Here is a 27214-nt window from a genome sequence, read left to right as displayed (position 1 = left end):
ATTTTCTAACTCTCTGCCAAAACCACACTGTTTTCATTATTACAGCTTTATAGAAGATCTTCATACCTGGTACAAATTGTTACACTCAAATTCTTTAGGAGATTCAGTTTTTCTTAGGTTTCTGTCTTTCCTTATACATTTTAGAATTAGCTTGCCCATTGCATGAAAAATTCTGCTAAGATTTTAAAACTATAGGCCAATTTGAGGGAATATCCATCTTTAAAATATTAAGTGTTGCTATCCATAATGTGGTACATCTTTTCATTTATTTAGGTCCCTAATGACTTTCAAGTTTTATTCTTTTCTCTAGGTAAACCTTGTATGCCTTTTGTTAGATTTATTCCTAGAGACCTTATGTTTTTGCTGGAATTATAAATTTTACCTTTTAATTATTACATTTTAAAATGTTGATGGCCACTGTTTGGAAAGGCAATGAACTTTTGCATGTTGGTCTTAGAGCTGTATACAATAGGAGTAACGTTGCTAAACCCTTCTGTTATTGCTAATACATTGTTTTTAGATTGTTTGTGGTTTTCTGTATATGTAATCATAGTAACTGCAACTAGTGTTGGGTTTGTTCCTTTCTAGTCTTTGAAGTCTTTATTTGCTTTTCTTATTGTCTGGCTAGAGCCTTCAGCTTTAGTGATGATCAAAACATGATAGCAAGCAAATGTCCTTTTTCTGATTTTAAATGGGATGCTTCTAACTTATCATCATTAAGAATGATGTTTACTGAAGCTTTAGTAGATATCTTCATTCAAGTAAAGTAAAAATCCTCTTCCACTCAAAGTCTGCAAAGACTTTTCATGCTGAATCAAAGCTTAACTTTATCCAATTTTTTGAGGGAGGGGGTTTCTATTGAGATTATATATTGGTTTTTCTTTTTAATCTATTATGGTGGGTCACAATTCTAGATTTTCTAATGTTAAACTACTCTAACATTTCTGGGATAAACCCAACTAAGTCATGATAAATAAACTAAAAATCAACAACAACAGTGGATTTGATATTTTGTTAGCTTGTTGAGTGAGATTGGTCTATAATTTCTATTCTCAGATTGTACTTGTCTATTTTGGGTACTCAGATTATGTAGAATGATTTACAGAGTAGTTCTTATTTTTCTACTTGCTGAGTAAATCCATAAAAGATAGAAATTACCTGTTGAATGTTTAGTGATTTCCTAAATCCTATAAAATTTTCTGGAGCTGGTCTTTCCTTGTAGGAATATTTTAAATTATTGATTGCTTTAACAGTTTTAGGACTATTCAAGTTTTGTAATTCTTAAGTCAGTCTTTAAGTTATGTTTTTCTAAGAACTGTTTTATCTAGGTTTTTAAATTATTGGCATAAAATTGCTCATGTATTTTCTTTCTGCACTCTATCTGTATTTACATTCCCCTTTTAGTCATTTTGTACTCTCTTTTTTCTTAATTGGTCTTGCAAAAGGATTGTCTCTTTCATTAGTCTTTTCAAAAAGTTAAATTTTAACTTTATTGATGTTTCTATTGTACTTTTGTTTTCAATTTCATGGAATTCTCTTATTTTCATTGTTTCTTTTGTTCTCTTTGTTTATTTCTTGTTCCTTTCTAAATACTTAAGATGGATGCTTGGTTCATTTTCAGATTTTCCTATTGTACACATTATGGATGACAGATATCACTCAAAAATAGTAGTCTTGACATGTTAATTTTCATTATAATTTAGCTATACTTAAAAAATTCATTGTGATTTCTTTTTTAAAAATTTTATTGGAGTACAGTTGATTTACAAAGTTGTGCTAGTTTCTGCTGTACAGCAAAGAGAATCAGTTATACATGTACATATATCCACTCTTTTTTAGATTCTTTTCCCATATAGATCATTATAGAGTACTGAGTAGAGTTTCCTGTGCTTTATAACAGGTCTTTATTAGTTATTTATTTTATATAGTAGTATGTATATGTCAATCCCAGTCTTCCAAATTATCCCTCCTCCACCTTCATCTTTCTCTACTGGTAATCATAAGATTGTTTTCTACATCTCGGACCCTAAATAAGTTCATTTGTACCATTTTACAAGATTCTACATATAAGCGATAATCATGTATTTGTCTTTGTCTGACTTCACTCAGTGTGACAGTCTCTAGATCCATCCATGTTGGTGCAAATGGCATTATTTCATTCTTTTTTAATGGCTGAGTAATATTCCCTTGTATATATGTACTACATCTCTATTCATTCTTTGTCAGTGGATATTTAGGTTGCTTCTATTTCCTGGCTGTTGTAAACAATGCTGCAATGCATGCTGGGTGCATGTATCTTTTTGAATTATAGTTCTCTCTGGCATGCTGTGGTTCATGGGGTCACAAAGAGTCAGACATGACTGAGTGACTGAACTGAGCTGAACTGGATATATGCCCAAGAGTGAGATTGCTGGATCACATGGTAACTCTTTTTTTCTTTCTTAAGGAAATTTTTACTGTTCTCCATAGTTGCTGAACCAATTTACATTCCCACCAACAGTGTAAGAGGGTTCCCTTTTCTTCACACACTCTCCAGCATTTATTGTTTGTAGAATTTTTGACGATGGCCATTCTGACTAGTGTGAGGTGATACCTCATTGTAGTTGTAATTTGCATTTCTCTAATAATTAATGATATTGAGCATCTTTTCATGTGCTTTTTGGCTATCTAAAAAATGTCTTTGTTTCACTCTAAGATTTGATAATACCTATTTCCTCTCAACACTGAAAATATATACATACATATATATATATATATGGTATTCTATTGCCTTCTGTTTCCTGTTATTATAGTGGAACAGTCTGCTGTCTATGAAATAATCATTTCTTTGTGATATCTTTTGGCTTTAGCCACTTTAAAAAAGTTTGTCTTTGTTGCTCTATAGAGTCACTAAGAGGTGACATCTAGGCATTGATTTTCTTGTCATTTCTCCTGCTTGGGAAACTGTGCTTTCCAAAAATGTAGATTAATAGCTTTCAGCATTTCTGGAACTCCTTGATTAGCTTTATTCTCTCTTTTTGTGAATCTTACTGACATATGTTTTACTCATTTTATCCTCAGTATTTTAAATTATTCTATTTTCCAGGCCTTTTTCTTTCTGAATTTTATTTTGATTAAATTATTAACTTCTTCCTTCAAGTTGATTAATTCTTTCAAATGTGACTAATCTGCTCTTTAAATACTTTGTTTGTTCTTTCACCATTTACATATTTTTGTTTAAATATTCCATTTAGTTATTTTTCAGAACTGCCTGATCATTCCTGATAGTTTTCTGCTGCTTGTTCATGCTTCTGATTCTATGCTTTATTTCTTGAAGTACTTCAGAAGCAGCTATTCTGTATCTGACAGCTGTAACATAGATGGCTTACTTCCTTGTGTGCTTGGTGGCCTTAGCTGTGAACCAATATTTGCCCACTTATAAACTGTGGGAATCAGATGGGTTATTCTGTAGGATGTATTCCTAAGGAAATCTGGCTTGTTTCTGCTGGGACTGGGAAGCAATCTGGGGCCATTTACGCTCTCCTGGAGAGTCCTGGACTAACGCAGAATCTCAGGTTTAGTGCCCTTTCTTTGCTGTTAACTCTAGATTTAGTGTCAAAACTGCAATATAAATAACTGGCATTTTCTCTCAGCATAACCCAGTTTCTCTCCTTTACTTTTTGTTCAGCATATTTATCTGTTCACTGCTCCAAGCTCCACTTTTCACTCAGCTTTGTTCATTTGGGATGTGGGAGAGAGGAGGACTGGCCTTGGAGATTATTTTACCTATTTCTATGGAGTACAGCAGTGAACCAAAATGTCTTATTTAGGATCTAGTTGGTTTCCACCACACAGTAGCTTGTCTGCCATTGCTGCTGGAAGTGGCAGTTCTATTCTGAATCTAAGTTCAATAAATAAAACTCATGTGCTGATCATTCTGTCTTGGTTTTCCCAGCACAAGGTTCCCTATTATGATTTAAAGAGTGGTATAATTATTTTTAAATTTTCAATTTACAAATAAGGGAATTGGGTAAGTGACTCAATTCATGATAGAGGGACTAGAAACTATTTTATGCCCAATCCAGTAGACTTTTCAATAACTCCTACTACTCTTTAGACCTGATTTTAGAAGACATGTTTAATTAAATTCCGCCTGTAAGTGTTTATATTATAACCCGGTCTATAATTTTATGTTTTATGTCTGTGCATAACCAAGTCTAGATATACATGTCCATGTTTAATCTCATAAATATATAAATCAAGCCTAAATAGAAACTATTATAAATACAATTTAATCTATATAGAGGCATGACTATAAGGGAAACACTTTGGAGACCCAAAAGAAAACTATAGAATCCCAATCTTGTCTCTCTGTAATAAGCATGGCCTTTAAGATCAAAATAATTCTACACACAGAACATTTGCTTTTACTTATACACAAAAGCAAGCAATTGCTGGTAAAGATGAGAATGACTTGGATTAACTATGTTAATCCACATTATGCTATGTCTCAAGTAGTTTTTTGAAATAATCTTTCCACTAATTCATAGGGTAAAATTATAAATTATATGAATACACCAATGAAGAAAAAAATGTGGGATTCCTTGTGGACTCATCGTCTGTCCTCAGGAAATCTGTCAACATAAACAGTTGCTAGCATAGCACAAAATTAATAATGATTAATAATCTCTCTCCCAGCCCAGGGAGAGCAAGGGTGAAAACTGGAGGCAATCAGTGAAGCAGTCCTTTCAATTTAGGGCAGTCTGCTATCAGAGAACCTGGGAGGAAAGGATTAGAAATACACCCTCTGATCTACCAGCATTCCAACAAAGTTATGAATAGCTGCCACAAGTGACCTTGGGATTTTTTAAATTCCATCCGATAGTTTCTATTTTACTAATTTTGTTTAGAAGTATTTTTAAAGTTAAAATAATAATGAGTTAATATCCTAAACTTCATCTTAGATATTTCGAGGATTAAGGGTGGAGAGATAATATTTTTTTAAGTACTTTTCAGGTGACTTGGCCCTTTTCAAAAGTTTTCAGAGATTCCCTCCACCCCCCTGCCCCAGAGGTATTTAAGTGAATTATTTTTTATGTCCTTGTTGATAATGTACCTACAAGTCCACCCATGCCTCCCCACCCCGCCCACCTTTGGACTTTCCCATTCAAGTTTTAATTCTCCATTCCCTGCCCCTACCAAAAAAAACAAAAAACAAAAAAAACCAACAAACCAACATCACCCTATGCCATGTAGCTCCACTTGTCAAAACCAGGTATTGCTTTAGTCAAATGTGATACTAGTTTGAATATAGTTAGGCTGAGGCATTTTCTTTGGGGGTGGGACTGAAAACCTTATAAAATCTGTGTTGCTAAGATTGTTCACAGCACAGTGCACATCTGCTATTACTCTTGAAAAACACTAACAGATGAAGATGTTTATTAATTCAATGGGTGAGAATTGAGGGATGGAGCTTGGAGTGGCAGGGCCTGTATCACCCCTTGAATGGTGGGAGACACTAAGAGAAGTCAATTTGGAGAGAAGGGGACACAGAAGAAGATGGTTTCAACAAACCAAGTCTGTAACTGGCATCTCCAGAGTCAATTTCTAGTTTTTTTTTCCTTCCAGTTTGAGATTTAATTAACCTACAGCACTGTATAAGGTGTAGAGCATAATGAATCAACTTACATGTACATCATGAAATGATGACCACAATAAGTGTAGAGAACAGTCATCATCTCATATACATACATAATTTTGTATGTATATAAATAAATATACAAAATATTAAAAAATATTTTCCTTGTGATGGTAACTCACAGGATTTACTCTGTTAACAACTCTACTTCTAATGATTATTAATTGATTAATAATTTGTAAATGATTATTAATTTAGTGAATTTTTCAGGGCTTTTGTTTCTTCTTTTCAACTTCTACCTTATATAGTAGCATGGAACTTCATAGGAGATACGTTTTTTCCCTACACCAGGGGATCTTCCCCACTCGGCTCAAACCTGTGTCTCTTTGTCTCTTGGATTGGCAGGCGTGTTCTTTACCACTAGCGCCACCTGGGAAGTCCACTTATATTACACATACTTTCAAATACAGGCTTCCAGGGTGGCTCAGTGGTAAAGAATGCCTAAATGCAGGAGACTCTGGGTCAGGAAGATCCCCTGGAGAAGGAAATGGCACCCCACTCCAGTGTTCTTGCCTGGGAAATCCCATGGACAGAGGAGCCTAGCAGGCTGCTGTCCATGGGGTCACAAAACAGTGTAACAGGACTTAGCGACTAAATAACAACAAGATCTTTCAAATCTGCTCTAAAGCTTAAGTGTGAAATTACTGATTTATTTTTACCTGAAAAATCTAACAAGCCCTCCCCACTCCCAGGGGAGTGGTCCTTGTATGTGGGTGTGAAAGAGTACTCCAACCAATTCGCTGTGCCTGGAGGGTTTTAAAATGAGATACCATCAACTTAAACATCCTGTGCGTTATAAGTTGCCTTGTATTACTATTATTTTTAATAGCAATGATAGTTTCACTTGTTAAGGAAATCAGCCAATTCTGACTTAACAATGGGAGTAGCTGGTATCTCGTAACACAAGTTGGAGAAGGCAATGGCACCCCACTCCAGTGTTCTTGCCTGGAGAATCCCAGGGACGGCGGAGCCTGGAAGGCTGCAGTCCACGGGGTCACTGAGGGTCGGACACGACTGAGCGACTTCACTTCCACTTTTCACTTTCATGCATTGGAGAAGGAAATGGCAACCCACTCCAGTGTTCTTGCCTGGAGAATCCCAGGGACGGGGGAGCCTGGTGGGCTGCCGTCTATGGGGTCGCACAGAGTCAGACTGAAGCAACTTAGCAGCAGCATAACACAATCATTTCTGATTGCCTGAGGAGATGTTAAATCTCTGGAGTCAGAAGTTAGGGCAGTGAGAGAAGCTGGTTACCCCTGGAGCCCAGTGGGAAGCAGGTGACAGTTGGCATTTTCTCAGGAGAGCCAGTTTACTCATTATTTCAGTGTTTGTGTGTGTGAACACCTTCAAAGCAAAATTAATTTCCCTTTTGGATTACTTAGGATATTATTTTTAATGCTGAAGTTTTCCACATCATCCTGAGCACCTTTTTTCCCCTTCAGAATGATTAAGTAAAGAAAAAAGTCACATGATTATTTCTAGCAGCACATAAAAAGTAAGATTTTGAGACATTTTATTTATTATTTCCTGTGATTTTGTGTAGATATTCTGTGATGCATGTCCTCCAGGGAGGACAAAAAAATGAAACAAAAACATTTAGTGTTATGTACTAAAATGAAATTTGTTTTATTGGAATGAGGTGGTGAAGCTCTGCTCAAAATCTCCAAAAATGAAATTCCACCTACTTCTGTCTACAGCCAAGCTCTCCAGCCTCCGAGTGGCAGACCCATAAGTCCTGTCAAATCAGCAGTGGCATTAGATCAGAAGGAAAGCGTGCAATAAATGGAACGTACTTGAATCATTCCAAAACCCTTCCCCGCCCCAACTCCTGGTCCATGGGAAAAATGTCTCCCGAGAAATCAGTTCGTGGTGCCCAAAAGGTTGGGAACCACTGGTCTAAAAAAGTCCTAAACCACTAAAACCTAAATCTTGCTAATCAAGAATAAGCTCAGAATATCAAGGTCACTCTGGACCTGCCTGAAGTCCTGTCTATTTCATGTCTGTTGCCCCATCTCTGGTCTGTGAGGGAATGGAGGGACAAAAGGCCTTTCTTCGTCTATCCAGCTGCTCCCACTCCTGCCAGAGCATCTCTGGGCTGTGCCTAGGGGACAAGAGGCAAGTCAGAGGAGCATGAAATCAGCCCGTTTCCGCTCCCTCTTCTTACCGCCCATCAAGACCTCCAATTCCCAGTGGTTGGAGGAGCTTCAGACCTGTCTAGGTCCCCTTGGCCAGCTGCACATGGGCAGCCTCTCGAGAAGAACACATTCGGAGCTTCCAGACATTAGTGTCACATCCTCAGCACTAAACTTTTAGGTGATCTGCCAAGCTTTAGGCATGTTTGGGGAGAGTTTTGCTGTCACTTCCTTAGGAAGGGCTTACTAGAAGTGGGCTTTTAATATCCTTACAAGCAGCTGTGTTTAAGATGAGTTTAATAAGTTATTGTTAATACATAATTATTAAGTAATTAAATAAATTATTCAGTAACTCTAGATAAGATGCACTTTGACAGTAAAGGGTGGAAAATAATGTTTCAACTTTATTTTTTTAATTTTATATTGGAGTATACTTAACAATGTTGTGTTTCAGGTGTACATCAAAGTGATTTAGTCATACATATACATGTATCTATTCTTTTTCAAGTTATTTTCCCATTTATGTTATTATAGAGTATTGAGCAGAGTTCCCTGTGCTATACAGGAGGTCCTTGTTGGTTATCTATTTTAAACATAGCAGAGTGTACATGTCAATCCCAACCTCCCAATCTATCCCTGACCCCAACCTTTCCCACCTGGTAACTATAAGTTCGTTCTCAAAGTCTGTGAGTCTGTTTCTGTTTTGTAAATAAGTTCGATTGTCTAATTTTTTTTATATTCACATATAAGCAATATTATATGATATGTCTTTCTGTGTCTGACTTCACTCAGTATGATAATCTCCAGGTATGTTGCTGCGAATGGCATTATTTCATTCTTTTTAATAGCTGAGTAATATTCCATTGTATATAGGTACTACATCTTCTTTATCCATTCAGCTGCTGATGGACATTTAGGTTGCTTTCATGTCTTAGCTACTGTAAACAGCACTGCTATGAACAAGAATGTATCCTTTCTAACCATGTTTTTCTCTGGATATATGCCCAGGAGTGGGATTGCTGGATCATATTATTGTATTTTTAGTTTCTGAAGGAGCCTCCGTACGAATATTTCAACTTTAATACTATGTAAGGTTGTGTATGAGTGAATTCAAGAGAAAGGTTCTGATGAAACAGATTAATCTTAAAAATAAGGCCCACTAAGGGCAAAGTACATACAGGGAAGTTGTCCGGATTGGAGAAGTGGCAGTGCAATTCCTTTTTATGAGGTTTAGTGGTATGAGCTTCTTTGGGACTATCTATATGTTTTTAGGTTAGATGAAAAAGTAGCAACTTAGGAAAGCAAATGGATCTTTGCTCTTCAGTTCCGTTCAGTCTCCCAGTCATATCCAACTCTTTGCAACCCCACGGACTGTGGCATGCCAGGCTTCCCTGTCCATCACCAACTCCCAGAGCTCTTAGAATGGCAAATAAGCTTTGCTCTTGGAATGGCAAACAAGCTTCTCCCCTCTTTTAAACTGAGAACCAGCAGGCAAAGATCATTGTTCAGTTCAGTTCAGTCGCTCAGTCGTGTCCGACTCTTTGTGACCCTATGAATCGCAGCACACCAGGCCTCCCTGTCCATCATCAACTCTCGGAGTTTACTCAAACTCATGTCCATCGAGTTGGTAATGCCATCCAGCCATCTCATCCTCTGTCGTTCCCTTCTCCTCTTGCCCCCAATCCCTCCCAGCATCAGAGTCTTTTCCAATGAGTCAACTCTTCGCATGAGGTGGCCAAAGTACTGGAGTTTCAGCTTTAGCATCGGTCCTTCCAGTGAACACCCAGGACTGATCTCCTTTAGGATGGACTGGTTGGATCTCCTTGCAGTCCACGGGACTCTCAAGAGTCTTCTCCAACACCACAGTTCAAAAACATCAATTCTACGGCGCTCAGCTTTCTTCACAGTCCAACTCTCATATTCATATATGACCACTGGAAAAACCATAGCCTTGACTAGACGGACCTTTGTTGGCAAAGCAATGTCTCTGCTTTTTGATATGCTATCTAGGTTGGTCATAACTTTCCTTCCAAGGAGTAAGTGTCTTTTAATTTCATGGCTGCAATCACCATCTGCAGTGATTTTGGAGCCCCCAGAAATAAAGTCTGACATTGTTTCCACTGCTTCCCCATCTATTTCCCATGAAGTGATGGGACCAGATGCCATGATCTTAGTTTTTGAATGTTGAGCTTTAAGCCAACTTTTCCACTCTCCTCTTTCACTTTCATCAAGAGGCTTTTTAGTTCCTCTTAAGTGCTGCACTCAATATGCCAGCAAATTTGGAGAACTCAGCAGTGGCCACAGGACTGGAAAAGGTCAGTTTTCATTCCAGTCCCAAAGAAAGGCAATGCCAAAGAATGCTCAAACTACTGCACAATTGCACTCATCTCACACGCTAGTAAAGTAATGCTCAAAATTCTCCAAGCCAGGCTTCAGCAATACATGAATCGTGAACTTCCAGATGTTCAAGCTGGTTTTAGAAAAGGCAGAGGAACCAGAGATCAAATTGCCAACATCCGCTGGATCATGGAAAAAGCAAGAGAGTTCCAGAAAAACATCTATTTCTGCTTTATTGACTATGCCAAAGCCTTTGACTGTGTGGATCACAATCAACTGTGGAAAATTCTGAAAGAGATGGGAATACCAGACCACCTGACCTGCCTCTTGAGAAACCTATATGCAGGTCAGGAAGCAACAGTTAGAACTGGTCATGGAACAACAGACTAGTTCCAAAAAGGAAAAGGAGTACGTCAAGGCTGTATATTGTCACCCTGCTTATTTAACTTCTTTGCAGAGTACATCATGAGAAATGCTGGGCTGGAAGAAGCACGAGCTGGAATCAAGATTGCCGGGAGGAATATCAATAACCTCAGATATGCAGATGACACCACTGTTATGGCAGAAAGATCACTGTTACTAGAGAAAAACATAAGGTTTTATAGAAACTTCCTCAGAGAGCTTTGATGGACAAGTCCTGGAAAGCTCCATATTTAAACCAGGACCTACATAAGCCCAGTGTGTGTGTGTGCTGTTACTTCAGTTGTGTCCGACTCTTTGTGACCCTACGGACAGTAGCCCTCCAGGCTCCTCTGTCCATGGTATTCTCCAGGCAAGAGTACTAGAGTGGGTTGCCATGCCCTCCTCTGGGGGATCTTCCTGGACCAGGGATGGAACTCCCATCTTTTACATCTCCTGCACTGGCAGGTGGGTTCTTTACTGCTGAGCTACTGGGAAAGCCCCAGAGAGAGACTCAGTGACTGAGAACAGCTAAGTGTTAGTGAGGTACTTTTCTGTACCTGGACACATGTATTTCTTTAGTCCTAGCTTTATAAGAAGTATACTTAAAATGTAGTGTATGTTTTATTATATGGCTTTTAATTAAAGAGTGCTTCTTTATGTTTGTATTTACATGATACAATGAGGTTTTATTTTATAGGAAAAAATAATAATTGTTCTTTGGCGAGGTTCAAACATGCCATAAGAAGTCCTAACCAGACTCATACCACCCAGCATGGGCATCCACCAGGCAGAATTCAAACTTCATGGTGTGTCAAATGATACAAGACATGGGAATAAAGTGAACAGTTTAAGGAGCATTTATTATTACATTTACTTGGGAGATCTTTCCTGAGCATCTCTATTCATTCTGCTCCATCTCAAAGGCCAAGATTCCTTACCACATCCCAGAAACCAAAGGGGATGAATAAATCTAGACAAAACACTTCATCTAAGTCTAAAGAAATCCACCTCAAATTTTATGAAATTTTTGTGTGGGGCCCTGTATTTTTGTTCTTCAATGTAAATCATTCTCAACCCCACTGAGACTTAGAATAAAGGAGATAAGGTAGAAAGAAAAAAAGAATCAGAAATTCCAAAGTAAAAGAATTGCTTGCATACAATCAGGCAAAAACCAGGGAGCCAAAAATTAATGTTTTCCTGTAAGGGATGTAGGATGACTAGCTGGGCTATTAAATGGATACTGGAGGGTGCAGAAAGGGCCATAAGAAGGATTTATTGTTGTTGGGAGAGTTTTCACCTAGCATTTCCTGACTTTTGTGCTTTCAACTTTATAGTCAGATATTCCACTCTGGCAGTTAAAAAAAAAAGCTTATGTGATAAAAGTAACACTATGAAGAAATGAGTTGTTCAGTCACTAAGTCATGTCCAACTCTTTGAAGCCCCATGAACTGCAGCATACTAGGCTTCCCTGTCCTTCTCTATCTCCCAGAGTTTGCTCAAACTCATGTCCATTGAGCTGATGATGCCATCCAACCATCTCATCCTCTGTTGTCCCCTTCTCCTCTTGTCCTCAAGCTTTACCAGCATCAGGATCTTTTCCAGTGAGCTGGCTCTTCGCATCAGGTGGCCAAAGTATTGTAGTTTCAGCTTCACCATCAGATCTTCTAATGAATAGTCAGGGTTGATTTCCTTTAGGATTGACTTGTTTGATCTCCTTGCTGACCAAGGACTCTCAAGAGTCTTCTCCAACACCACAGTTCAAAAGCATCAATTCTTCAGCACTCAGCCTTTTTAATGGTCCAACTCTCACATCTGCACATGACTACTGGAAAAACCATAGCTTTGACTATGTGGACCTTTCTCAGCAAAGTGATGTCTCTGCTTTTTAATATACTGTCTAGGTTTGTCATGGCGATTATTCCAAGGAACAAGTGTCTATTTTAATTTTGTGGCTGCAGTCAGCATCTACAGTTATTTTGGAGCCCAAGAAAATAGAATGTCACTGTTTCCACTTTTTCCCCCATTTATTTGCCATGAAGTGATGGGACCAGATGCCATGATCTTTGTTTTTGAAATATTGAGTTTTAAGCCAGCTTTTTCACTCTCCTCTTTAACTTTCATCAAGAGGCTCTTTAGTTCCTCTTTGCTTTCTGCCATAAGGGTAGTGTCATCCACATATCTGAGGTTGTTGATATTTCTCCCAGCAATTTTGATTCAAGCTTGTGAGTCTTCCAGCCCAGAATTTCACATGATGTACTCTGTATATAAGTTAAATAAGCACAGTGACAATATACAGCCTTGATGTACTCCTTTCCTGATTTTGAACCAGTCTGTTGTTCCATGTCCAGGTCTAACTGTTGCTTCTTGTCCTGCTTACAGGTTTCTCAGAAGACAGGTAAGGTTGTCTGGTATTCCCCTCTCTTTAAGAATTTTCCACAGTTTGTTGTGATCCATGTAGTCAAAGACTTAGCATAGTTAATGATGCAGAAATAGATGTTTTTTGGAATTCCCTTGGTTTTTTTTTATGATCCAGTAGATGTTGGCAATTTGATCTCTGGTTCCTTTGCCTTTTCTAAATCTCGCTTGTACATCTGGAAGTTCTCGGTTCATGTACTCTTGAAGTCTAGCTTGAAGGTTTTTGAGCATAGCCTTACTAGCATGTGAAAGTGAAGTCGCTCAGTCATGTCTGACTCTTTGCGACCCCAAGGACTGTAGCCTACCAGGTTCCTCCATACATGGGATTTTCCAGGCAAGAATACTGGCATGGGTTGCCATTTCCTTCTCCAACTAGCATGTGAAATGAGTGCAACTGTATGGTAGTTTGAACATTCTTTGGTATTGCCTTTCTTTGGGATTGGAATGAAACTGACCTTTTCCAGTCCTGTGGCCACTGCTGAGTTTTCCAAATTTGCTGGTATATTGAGTGCAGCACTTTCACAGCATCATCTTTCAGGATTTGAAATAGCTCAGCTGGTTTCATCACCTCCACTAGCTTTCTTCATAGCAATGCTTTCTAAGGCCCACTTAACTTCACACTCTAGGATGTCTGGCATGAGGAAATGAGAGAAGAGGTGAATTAGGTTGATTTGAAGGAAAATGTTTCAGAAGAGAGGAATACATACATTCAATTATGTTTTTGAGATGATGGCTAAAAGGCAGTAAGAGTTCCAAGCCCAATGGTTGGGACCAGCAATGATTTCGAGTCAGATGCTTGGACGATTTATAACAGTAATCTCTAGGCAAGAGAAGTTCTTGAAGGAATCTAGTACAGTGTCAAAGAAGATAAATCCAGTGCTTAGCTATGAACATATTATAAGATTATCCTATGATTCATGTGATGGAATTAATAGCAGTTTCCTAAGCCAAAATTTAGTCTAGAATATGTGCCTCTCTAGCAAATAGAGTGGTTAGTAGTTGTTATAATGATTCTAACTCTGAACTAGTGTGGTCAGTATAAAAAGTGACTGCTACAATCTGTGAGCAGTTTGCTTTACAGACAGATGAAGTCACAAACATAAAATAAAGTTCTGGATTATTTCTTGTATCTTTTCACATTAATATCTCACATATATTTTAACAACTTGAAAAAAAGTATCAGAAATATAGGGTTTAGAAAGAATTGCACAGAATCTCTCTCCCAACCCCGTCTACAGCTTTAGTAACCCTAAGAAGACATCCTGACTAAATAGTGAACTTATTTTCAGAGAAGAAATTTACAAGATAGAAGCAATAGCTACTTTCCCAAGTCATCCTGTTTCCACCTCTACCTGCCCCATTATAAAAAGCATCTATCCTCTGAACACTTTATTATCCAAAGTCAATAGACAACTGAATTATGAACCCAGGAGCTTTAGCGAGTTCTTCATACAAACCACCTACTTCAGACACCCAGGTAACAGTGAGCACCCATTTTCTTCAGGTCATCAGTCAGCATAATACTGCTAAGGTGCATTTTAAATTGATAATGTTTTAGAGAATAACAAAACAACAAATAAATGTATTTTTTATGTTTTCCTATGTGTTAAACATTAAGTAAAGGGTTTATTTTTATTTTATTTGAAGGATAATAAGGATATTTATTTTATTTGAAGGATAATTTTATTTGAAGGCTTTACACTGTTACGTTGGTTTCTGCCATACAACACCCTGGATGAGTCATAACCATATATGTATGTATGTATGTATGTATGTATGTATATATCCCCTCCCTCTTGGGCTCCCCCCTTCCTCTATCTTCCCCCCTATCCCCTCTAGGTTTTCACAGAGCACCAGGCTGGGCTCCTTGTGTTATACAGCAGCCTCCTACTAGCTAGCTGTTTTGCACATGGTAGTAAATATACGTCAATGCTCAATTTGCCCCACTCTCCTCTTCTCTCACTGTATCTACAAGTCCATTCTCTACATCTGTTTCCATTAATTCCCTGAAGATAGATTCATCAGTCCACTTTTCTAGATTCCATATATATGCTTTAATATATGATATTTGTTTTTCTCTTTCAACTTACTTCACTCTGTATAACAGGCTCTAGGCTCATTGACCTCACTAGAACTGACTCAAATGTGTTCCTTTTTATGGCTAATATTCCACTGTATATACATATCACAACTTCTTTATCCGTTTATCTGTTGATGGACATCTAGGTTGCTTTCATGTCCTGCTTATTGTAAATATAAGCAAAGGGGTTTTAAAGAAATAAGACAACAACTGTAAACTCTGTGAACAGGGACTGTGCCTTATGCTATCTTACAGGGAATAGATACGCATGAATGAGTTCATTTACTCTCCACCATCTTATGAGGAAAGAAGGGCAGGTACCTTCCTCCTAATCGTTAAAGGAGGATGCCGATAAACGGATGTTAAGTGACTTGCTGAGAGTGGTGGACAGCATCAGCTCTAGGGAGGTGTACCAGGGAGACAGGGTCCAGTGTGGCCCTTCTCCTGAGTGAACACTTGGCAGCTTGTCCTTATGCTTAGCAGGAACCATGATTAAGTTCAGAACAGGTAGACTCAATACTGGCCGACTCTCCTGAACCAACTACTGAGTGATGAGGAATCTCTTAGGTCACTTTGATCTGAATCAGTCCATTCTCATACTACCATCTATTTTTTCTATCAGAAAAAATTGCTTTACTCAATATTATTTACAGACACTATTGCCAGTAGTTGCCACATATTTGCTATTCACTACTGGCTAGGCTCTCTGCTAAGCGGTTGACATATAATAGCTCCTTTAATTCTTATCTCAACACTATCTCAAACATCATGCCCATTTCAAAGATAAGAAAATGGAGGTTCAATGAGGTCATGTGACTTGTCCAACATCAAGGAATTAAAGCTAGAGCTACTAAATTTCATGGTTCGTAATGTGTCTTCCTCGCTATATTTCTTAGCTGTTCTATGATGTGAGTAATCAGCTGATGGTGCAGACATGTTTTAATACTGTGAGTGCATTTCTAGACACTTTTATTTCTTAAAGGAAACAGATGCCTCTTTGAATAATGAAGACTGAGGAAAAGGGAGGAAATCCACTTGTTGGGAGGCATGTTCCATCCAAACTAATGTGATAAAAAAGGGAGACAGATAAAAATGTATCACATTCATGAATAGAGAGCCATGAAACTGAATTAACTGGATGACTACTGACTGAACCAATAAAGGGATGCAGCTAATGAAAACACCCAGCAGGACTCCTAAAATTCACTCACCGTTCACATTCTAGACATCCTATGTTATCTCATTTTAGGTAGTGATATTTCTCACCTTTTCAGAAAAAAACTGCTTGCTCCACCTAGTTCCTTAGGCTACAGCAATGTTTCTCAACCTTATTTTTTTTTTCATTATCGCTCCCTCAAAAAGAAGAAAATAATTTAAATACTCCTTTATAGAGAAATGAAATACTGGGATAAGATCTGTTGGGTAGGGCTGAGTTTTAATATCTAAGACATTTTTGCACGGTTGAAAATGTTTGGGTTATAAAGCTACTTGAACCTTTCTCCATCATAAATACATGCTATGACTTCTAAACTGCAAGGGATTATGTCTAAATAACAAGCACTCAGGAAATGCATGTGGATGGTTGGCAAAGCATTTCATGGGTGTCTCATTAACTCCAGTGTACAGCAAGTCAGTCCACTTGATCTATAGCTCCTGTGAACCATAAGGCCGTTTGTTCAGCAGCACAGGCTGCTCAGATGGTGGCCATGAGGAATATAAATTCAGGTGTCTGGACTGAAATCTCAGCTCCACCACTTCTCAGCAACGAGACTTCATATTTTTTTAAAAAATTATTTATTTATTTATTTGGCTGTGCTGGGCCTTAGTTGTGGCATGTGGGATCTAGTTCCCTGATCAAGGAACAAACTCAGGCCTCCTACATTAGAAGGGCAGAGTCTTAGCCACGGGACCACCAGGGAAGTCCCAGCAATGAGATTCTCACCAATCATCTAACCCAGTGGTCCTCAATTAGGGACACTGTCTGGAGACATTTTTGATGATCATAACTGGGGGCGGGGTGCAGGGCGGAAGACTACTGTTATCTGATGGGTAGAGGCAAGGGATGGGGCTAAACAGCCCATAAAGTACATACCAACCCCTCACAACGGAGAATTATCCAGTCCGAAATGTCAACTGTTAGGTTTGTTTCCAGCAGAGGAAACTCTGCTTTAACCTCTCTGTTGATCATTTTTGTTACTGTGCCAATGGTGTTCATTCCTTAACAGCCATTTCCAATCCATCTCCTTGCTGCCTCCTGAAAGAGGCTTGCATGCTCTGTTGTGTGTGTCTTTGTAAACCCCAAGTACTATATAGCCCTTGGGGCTCCTCTGTTCATGGGACTGCCCAGGCAGGAATACTGGGCTGGGTTGCCATTTCCTCCTCCATGGGATCTTTCTGACCCAGGGATCAAACCCACACCTCCTGCATTGGCAGGCCGATTCTTTACCACTGAGCCACCTGGGAAGCCCAGCAGAAGAGGCTGGAAACACTAACCACTTATTTAGCCAGGCTTCCTTGCCTTGCCTCTAAGGACAGCCTGGGGGCACAGTTCTGCCCAGTCAGGTTCAAGTGGAAATGTATTAGAGATTAGACAAGTGTCATCCCCTTCTTATCCACTTCCTGCCTCAAACACGGAAGCAATATATAGAGTTGTAGCCATTTTCTTGCTATCACCAGGAAAAGGCAAGAGACTCAAAGTGGGGATGACCTCAATATCATTGAGGCCGAGAACCAATGCTGTATCACCTCTTGTACTTCTTGTTTTGTCAGAATATATAACTCATATTTGTTTAAACATTCTTGTTATATTCAAACTTAAAATTAGGCTAATAATAGGATTTTTTTCTACTAATTTTTATTGAGGGGCTTTCCTCGTGGCTCAGACAGTAAAGAATTTGCCTGCAATGCAGGAGACCCGGGTATGATCCCTGGGTTGGAAAGATCCCCTGGAGAAGGCAATGGCCCCCCCCCCCCCGCAGTACTCTTGCCTGGAGAATCCCATGGTAAGAGGAGCCTGGCGAGCTACAGTCCATGGCGTCACAAAGAGTCGGACACGACTGAGCAACAAACTTGAATGACAGGGTTTTTCCCCACTAACTTTTATTGAGGTAAAATATATAATAAAATATGTTGTTTTGACCATTTTAAGTGTACAGTGGAGTGGTATCAGCTACATTCACAACGTTATGGAACTGTCACGTCTAGTTACAGTCTTTATCAACACCCGAGACAAAAACTCTGCTCACTGAGCAAGAACTGCCAGCCACCTTCTCCCCAGCCTCACATCCCTGCTGACCTCTCAGCCACTTACTGTTTTTATGAAAGAATCTATTCTGGACAGTTCATATACATGTAATAGTGCAATATTGTTCCACAAGGCTCATTTCACCTCAGATAAGGTTTACACCTTTCATTCATGTTGTAGCAGATAGCAGCACTTCATTCCTTTCACGGCCGGGTGATATTCCAATGTTTTCATCATTTTGTTCAGCCATTCATCTGTTGATAGGAGCCTGAGTTGTTTCCATCTTTTGGCAATGATAAGGTTTTAAAAGATTCAATAAAATAATATACCTAAAGCACTTAGAACAGTGCTTGATACCTAAGAAGAACTTAGCAAATGTAAGCTAAAATTATACCTGCTATTACCATATACCATCAGGTTACATCCATTCTGTCAACTGTCTTTTGTCCAAGGGGGAATGGACAAGTATATATGAGCACTGGCATGAAACAATGATCAGAACCTACTGTACAATTCGAAGCGAATGATACTCTCACGGATCTGTGACTATGTGCAGGTGTGATGGACAACAACCCACTTTCATTGAGCCATTCATCCTTCCTTGTTGTTATTCAGTCGATCAGTCGTGTCCAACTCTTTGCAACCCAATAGACTGCAGCACACCAGGCTTCCCTGACCTTCACCATCTCCTGGAGCTTGCTCAAACTCATGTTCATTGAGTCAGTGATGCCATTCAACCATCTTGTCCTCTGTTGTCCCTTTTCCTCCTGTCTTCAATCTTTCCCAGCATCAGGGTCTTTTTTAATGAGTCATCTCTTTGCATCAGGTGGCCAAAATATTGGAGTTTCAGCATCAATCCCTCCAATGAATATTGAGGATTGATTTCCTTTAGGATTGACTGGTTTGATCTCCTTGCAGTCCAAGGGACTCTCAAGAGTCTTCTCCAACACCACAGTTCAAAAGCACCGGTTCTTTGGTGTTCAGCTTTACTTACAGTCCAGTTCTCACATCCATCCAGTAGTAACTGCAAAAAACACAGCTTTATACAGACCCTTTTGGCAAATCAATGTCTCCGCTTTTTAATATGCTGGATAGGTTTTGCATAGCTATTCTCCCAAGGAGCAAGCATGTTTTAATTTCATGGCTGCAGTCATGCATCTGTCCATTCAGAATTTACTGAGCCTATCTTATGGGGGAAATTCTGTGCTTCAAACCTAAGCTGGAGTGATGCATAATTGATGTATTTAAAAATACAAAGAAGAAAAAGAGGTGCTTAATAAACATTTCTGGTAATGATAGACTAGTTCTACACTCAATCATGAGCTTCAAAAATGTCTCTAGGACTGGCATGTGTTATATCAATGAAATAGACACCTGCCTTATGAAGTCCTCATCCTGCTAAATACATTTTTTAATGGATATTATAACTATTGTTGACTTTCATCCTTTGCACCTAATGTCTCATTTGAGAAGGTACAAAACAAAAACTCCATACAGTTACTGTCATAGGTGGTACCAGGGAGAGTGAGAAAAACAAATTTCTGTCTCCAAGTAACTTGGATAGGTAGGGAGTAGAGATGTGGGCAGAGCAGGCCAATGTTTTAGCTGGTGGGAGATATAGTTTGGGAAGAGGCTCTGGGGCTGGGAGGGGGCTTATACTGAAGAGCACGTGAAAATGAGGAGGAGGAAAAAGTGTGGAGGAAGAAATGACAATAAATCGGATGACGGTGGTGATAGCAGGTCTTACTTGGGCACTGCAGACCTTTTGGATGAGTGTGGATGGTTGACATTTAAGATGACCTACTGGAATGTTTGGAAGTGAGGCATTCAAGGAGCTCCCACCATGTGTAATGTTTCCTATAAAGTGATTATCAGCCCTGGTGTAATTTACAATGTATTTAAGAGAGTCAAGATTCACCCCCACAATATCATCAGAAAGCAAGTGGAAGAAATAGAAAATAAGAATGCCATTGAGGTTCTGAGATGTACGAGAACTCCATGCATAGAGAACTTTCAGGAGGGGGCTAGAAACTGAGCTGCACTGAGTAGTTTTGTTTTTTTTTTTAATTATTTATTTTATATTGGCATATAGCTGATGAACAGTGTTGTGATAGTTTCAGGTCAACAGCAAAGGGAATTGGCCATACATATACATGGATGCATTCTCCCCTCCCATTCAGGCGGCCACATAATACTGAGCAGAGTTCCCTGTGCTGTACAATAGGTCCTTATTGGTTATCCATTTTAAAGATAGCAGGACATCTCAAACTCCCTAACTATCTCTTCCTCTCATCTTCCCCAACTGGGAACCATGAGTTTGTTCTCTAAGTGCGTGAGTCTGTTTCTGTTTTGTAAATAAGTTCATTTGTATCATTTCTTTTTAGATTCTGAATATAAGGGGTGTCATATGACATTGCTCCTCCCTCTAGCCTTACTGCACTCACTATGCTACTCTCTAGGCACACCCATGTTGCTGAAATGGCATTATCAGCATGCTTACAGGCGGAAGAGAAGACCGAAAGGGAATAGCATCGGTAGAGGACCCACAGGGCACTGGAAAGGAGGTGGGCGGCTGAGCAGGCAGTGACGAGGGAGGTGGGCCTGGGTGGACCCCCACAGGAAATAAGGCTCAGTGGGAGAGTGGTGCCCAGGAAGAGAGAGGCCGTGAAACCGCTTATTGTTAGGTCCCTCACAAGAGATCCAGGGGCCTCCCCGGTGGCTCAGCCAGTAAAGAATCTGCCTGCAGTGCCGAAGACACAGAAGATGTGGGTTGGATTAATCCCTGAGTTGGGAAGATCCCCTGGAGGAGGGCATGGCAACCCACTCTGGTACTCTCCTGGAGAACCCCCCAAGGACAGAGGAGCCTGGTAGGCTACAATCTATAGGGTCGCAAAGAGTCACAACTGAGCGACTAAACACAGCACAAGAGAACACAGCTTCATTTCTGCATGCTGGACACTCTCATTCCGTTCACTACCCCCTCCCCTGCCTACTTCTCTCATATCTTCTTGTGTTTCATCTTACACACTCTAGGCAAGGGGAAAATAAAAATAGCTCCCACCAAATTTTCCTGGGTTCCTCTGAATAACTCCCACACACCCTCCCAGTCACTCTTGCCAGGAGTTTCATTTAAATTGGCTTACTTGCCCGTCATTAGCTGATGACCTAACCTGTCACTGGCTCTTGAGGAGATACTGTGGTTGCTGTCAGCTAAGTTACATTCTGGAATGAAAAGTGGTGGCCTTCCAACCTCTTCTGTCTTTTGTTCTGTCGAGTGCTGGGTACATTTCTTGCACTTGGTACCTAACAAGTGTGACAAAGCAGGCCTGGGCTGAGGGATCTGGCATCAGATCCACGACAAAGGCAGCGAGCCCAGCGGTCTCCGACCTGCAGGGTGGAGAGATTGCCCTGGGAAATGAGGCTCTTATCACAATCTACGTGAAAAAAGAAATTGTGCCTCCAGTGTATCTCCATGAACACTCGAAAACCCACATGGAAATAACCTACACCCAGGAGACTAGTGCTTTGCTTAATCAGGGTTTTATTCCTACAATCACTCTCCAATAGGTGTACATTGCTAAGCATAGAAACTTAAGGTCACGTAAAATTACTAGGGTGGTAAACCTAAGATGAGCAGAGAGAGTTTCGGGAGATAGTCTTTCAATTAGAGGGAAAAAAGAAACTGTTGACCCTTGATACTCATTTTACACAACGTTTTAGTCAAGAATAGGAAGGTAATAAAGATTAAGGACTTTGTTTCAAATTGAATTTGGGAGACTATTTTTGCCCAAAAGCTTGTCTAATGGAAGATTTTATTACTTCCTGATGTTATAAAGTATTTGCAAGTTGTTATTTAGACAACAGAAACAGAATTGTGTTAACCAACATAACAGGGATTTTTGCCTTTTGCTTTTTATAAACTAAATGCAAGTTTTAAGAGATTGGCTACTATTATTTTCTCCATCTGTTGAAAATGATGTATGTCTTCATCTTTGCAAAGGGAGAAGGGAGTATCCATAAAAATGAGGAACTTTAGAGATTGTAATAATTAATGTGGTGACCAAACTGGTTAGAAATGTAATTGATTAATAACGTACAGTCATTATAATCCATTATAGAAATTAAGAAGGTGAATTTATGCAGTAAACTGGCTACCAAGTGAATGGACCAGTTAAAGAATATTTTAGAATCTGCTTTGATTACATGAAAAATCAACATGATGGTCTTTCCTCAGATAATTATTTCTCTTCTAAAGTAAAATGAGCTTGTCCTTCAAGAATGTGTAAGAGTTAATATTTCCAAAGTCTTCAGTGAGGTTAGGTTACATAAAAACAAAATGCCACAACCCATTAAAAAAGCAGGCATTCAATTTTTATGGTGTATGTTTCAATCTACACAGATCTATGATTTAAGAAGAGCCATGTAATTTAATTAGCAGTAATCAATGTTGATTTAATGGAAGACAGAAGAAAGTTCCAGCTCTGTGTACATTAAGGGAAACTGAAATATAAAACCTGAGTTATGACAGATGGACTCACAGTCACTTAAACTCCCCAAATTTAATCTAAAGACTTAATCAACAATGTCTGAAACAGGTGATAATAAACACAAAAAATTCTTTTGGTATTTATTACATTTTGTATCCAATACTAAGAAGTATTAGTACTCCTGATACAGCTAACCAAACCAAAGGTAGATTTCTACTTTCAAAAAATTTAAGAGCTAAATTATGTAGGATACAAGATAAGTTTAAGGCCATTAAGAAATTTAGCATATTCTAGTACAAACATCTAGAAGGATGCTTAAAGTCTTCCAAAAGACACTCAAAGGCAAATTCTACTGTAGATGAAAAATAGCATCATACATTTCCTTGGATCAATGGTGATTCCATCATGTGTCCATTCAACCAACTTGTACTGACTGCACACACTATGTCAGCATCATGTTAACCATGGTAGTACATGAATGTCAGGGTCCACTCACAGAGCTATGCAGTAGACAAGTGAAGCAACAATTATAATACTGTGGCTCAAGAACCTTGAAAGAAGAGTACAGAGGAGAGTGTACTGTGTATACGACCCATGGCAGGACCATGTCAGGAAATCCAGTCCCGCTTAGGAAGAATGAGGAAAGGCTGCCAGAGGAGGTGCTCCCTGATTGAAACCTTGTAAAAACATTTGTCACACGCTGGGTCACTTGAGATCACGGAATGCATACTTTCTGTAGGGTGCATAATACTTAAAAAAAATGTCTTCTTGTCCTCCATTACAGTGTGCTTTTCAAGGACAGGTTCTTTTTTTAACCCATTTTGTGAGCCCTCTTGTGCTTTTTTCTGGTGTTTTCTGAAGCTGACCACTAGTGACTAATGAAAACGGCATGAATGCACTGTTGCTGCCTAAGTGTAACGTGATGTGGTTTGGCACTTAACAGATACTCTTGTGAATGTTCACTAACAGCCTCCTCTGTGACAAAGTGCTTTAGTGAGTCTCACCAGTGGTTTTACATCTGCAGAGCACTGAGGGGCTGGGCTGATTTTTGAGAGGATTGAAATTGCTTCATCTTGTGATCCTAAATGTTGTATTCTCTATATTCCATAAAGGAGAAGGCAACGGCACCCCACTCCGGTACTCTTGCCTGGAAAATCCCATGGACGGAGGAGCCTGGTAGCTGCAGTCCATGGGGTCGCTAAGAGTTGGGCACGACTGAGTGACTTCACTTTCACTTTTCACTTTCATGCATTGGAGAAGGAAATGGCAACCCACTCCAGTGTTCTTGCCTGGAGAATATTCCATAAAGCATCCCCTAAGAAATGTTTTTGATTGGAAAACAAACAACAACAAAAAAGAAGGAAGGTCAAGGTGGTACCAGCAAAAAAGAAGGAAATGCAAGGATGGTGAGAGAAGGTAGGGCATGCTTGGGGACAGGGCATCGCTTACCAGGGCAAGAACGCAGAGGAGCTGAGTGAGAATAGCATTAGGTGAGGCTGGAAAGGCAGGGTTGGTTTCAGGAACCTGGAATTAATCAACAGTGATAAATCGCCCCTAGGGAATTGAGATAAGGCCTTTGGCAGGTTGGAGGGCTCTTGTATGAATCAGCTCTCTGGAAGTTCTAAACAGGGATGGGAAATCAGATTAATCAGAGGGTCAAGGAAAGACCAGAAAGGAAGTGGAGGCACCAAACTACTCTCAAGAAGCCGGACACTAAGGAGAAGGAAAAGGAGTTTATAGCTCGAGGTGGAGGCGGAAGGTCTGAACGTGTTTATACGAAGAGAGAAGAGCTAGCTGAGCAGGAAACGTGAGACAGACACTGACGAATCCCAAAAGAACGTGCAGTGTTGCTTCTAGAAAACTGTTTTCCCCTAAAACTTGTTCATTTAAAATATCCAAGTGTGCTCAAAGGAAAAGATATGAAAAAGGAAACCATTTTGAAGAACAGGTCAGACAGGATTAATAAACTCTGTGACATGAACACACACAAACAAAACCAAAAGCACACAAGGGAAAGTAGGCTGCCAGACAAAACCTCCAATGTGAATCCACAGCACCAAAATACACTGTGTTGTCTAGAATCAGGCCTCACTCATCGAGAGGACGTACACGGTTATTATGGGCAGAGGAAAACACAACCTGGAAAACAAGGAGAGCACCCGAAACAGACAAAAGGCACAATTTGTAGACGCTTGGTAAACTCAGCATTACTTTCAGCTGTGTAAACACAGCACGATAATTTGGGGAACTTACTGGGGCCTGAAAAATGATGAAAGTTTTGAAATTCTATTCCTTTGCTTTTGGGAAGTCTCCCGTATAGATAATGTGGTGATTTATTATACTGGTTGACTCAACCATTCAACAAATCCTGATCGAGGATGTATTTATGTGCTAAGCATAGCCTGATAGAAAATCAACAAGAGCACATAGGTTCTTAAGGAAAATGGGGGTGGTGGCTGTGCTTGGAAAAAGCATATTCAACTGACCTGCTGTTTTGGGAATAGAAAATACACAATAAAACCTGTTAAAAATTTTCGTGGCTGGTGAAATACTTAGAAGACAGTATGGAAAACACTGTAGGGCACATTGGTTTTAAAAGATGGGGAACCCCTGGCCTTAGCATACAAGCATTTCTCTTTAGAAAAGACTCAGTAAGATGAAATCTGAAGGTTCATTCCGCCTCCATTAAATTCAGTGTCTAAATACAAGCTCCGAAGCAGGCAAACCAAGGGGAAAGTGTATGTTTAATTATGGAAATACAGATATAAATGCTCTTGACTATTAGCTCTTCATAGTTCGTAACAGTTTAATTCCCTTCTCTTAATCATCCATTTCTGCCACTGCCCATATCTTTAGGGTTAGGACCTCAAATACCTAAGACAGAAACTTCTAGATTTGCCTCAGAAACAGGAGCAAGGGGAAGAGGAGAGCTTAGTTTTACAGCTTTAAGTGTGTTAAGTGATGGGTATAGCTCATGCAGTGTGAAATTAAACCTGGATGCAGCCTGTCCCAGACTCAAAAACACATTGATGAGTACAAATTCTCATGAAGATCCAGAAAAAGGGTGGCAGGGGATATAGGAAGAAAATAAATATTTAGGTTCTGTGTTTGCCTGTTGGTGTTTCTGCATCCATTTCTGTTTTTTTTTTTTTTTTTTTTTTGCTCCTGAGAAGACCTATTCAAAAGACTAAGCCGGCAATGCCACACACAGCCTGTCCGTGTACAGCCTAACCTGTAGGTTTAAGAACTCGGCTTTGTTTTGCCCTTGTTCTTGAACGAAAGCTTCTTCTTTGTTAGTTTCCCAACTGTTCCTTGCCATAATGCAGAACTACGTTAATTTTGAAACAAACAAAAAAAATCATGTGCCTTTTGGAAAGCAAAATGAACACACACACACTTACAAACATACGTCTGCGTAGTGAAGCTGACATTACTCCCTTACTTCTTCCATGGGTCTGAGAGTTATAGCCAACACCTGTGGCCACACAAGGGCAGGCTTAGCAGCTGCAGAACCCAGATGTCAGACACTGGATTGTAGGTCCCTGGCAGCAGTCCTAAGTGGGAGGCTGTCTCCTTAACTGACCTCTGAAACAGTCTATTGTCTGTCTCCCTCTCTGGCCTGGGTGGTAACTAACAAGCTGTCTGTCGGCCTGGGTCAGAGTTAACTTACTGATGGGTTGTTCTGGATGCAATTATCCTTGGCCTTACCTTTGATTATAAGGAATTTATTTCCTTTGTGGGGGTGAAAATTGGGACTGAGCAAATTCTTGACAAGGAACTATATTCAGCTTTCTTCCAAGGACAAATAAGATGCTTTTTTTGCTTTGACTGATATTTTTGCTCACAGAAATTGGATGAGATTAACCTTGTTTTAGCACACAGTGTTTTGATTAAGCAGAAGCAAAAATAAGAGTTTCTTGGGCACCTCCTCCCTCTGATAAAAGACAGAGTTTCCTTATACTGTTTCTTAAAATTATTTCCCAAAGGTTGAAAATGAACCATTTCTTTCTTTAGAAACTTAAGGAGCTATAACTTGTCTTTGCTGTGACTAACACAAACAAACAGACAAAAAGTAGTATCTACTATAGAGAAGAGATCATGAATGCTCTTGGTTCTATAAAGAGGAAAATGGTGACACTATAACCTTGCCTCCATATCACTGGCAGAAAAGGTCATTATGTGTAAGGTACCATCGTCATGGGAATGAGGTGGGGAAAAGCCAAGTATCTTAGGGGGCTCCACTCACAAGGCAACACTTACAGCCTTCAGGGAATGTCTAGGGTGAACACGGAGTCATGCCAAGTTAAGGAGAAATACATCTGATATTTACAGGAAGATGAAGTCTGGAGAAATTAGAGAATATATTATCATACCCAATGTCAAATAGTATTCATCAGCACCATGAAAAATGTTCCAACTTATCTTTATTAACTTTTATAA

This window comes from Oryx dammah, unplaced genomic scaffold (assembly GCF_014754425.2).
Source record: "Oryx dammah isolate SB20612 unplaced genomic scaffold, SCBI_Odam_1.1 HiC_scaffold_18, whole genome shotgun sequence".
In the NCBI taxonomy this organism is placed as follows: Eukaryota; Metazoa; Chordata; class Mammalia; order Artiodactyla; family Bovidae; genus Oryx; species Oryx dammah.
The sequence above is the reverse complement of the archived record's forward strand: the minus strand, read 5'-3'. Positions refer to the sequence as shown.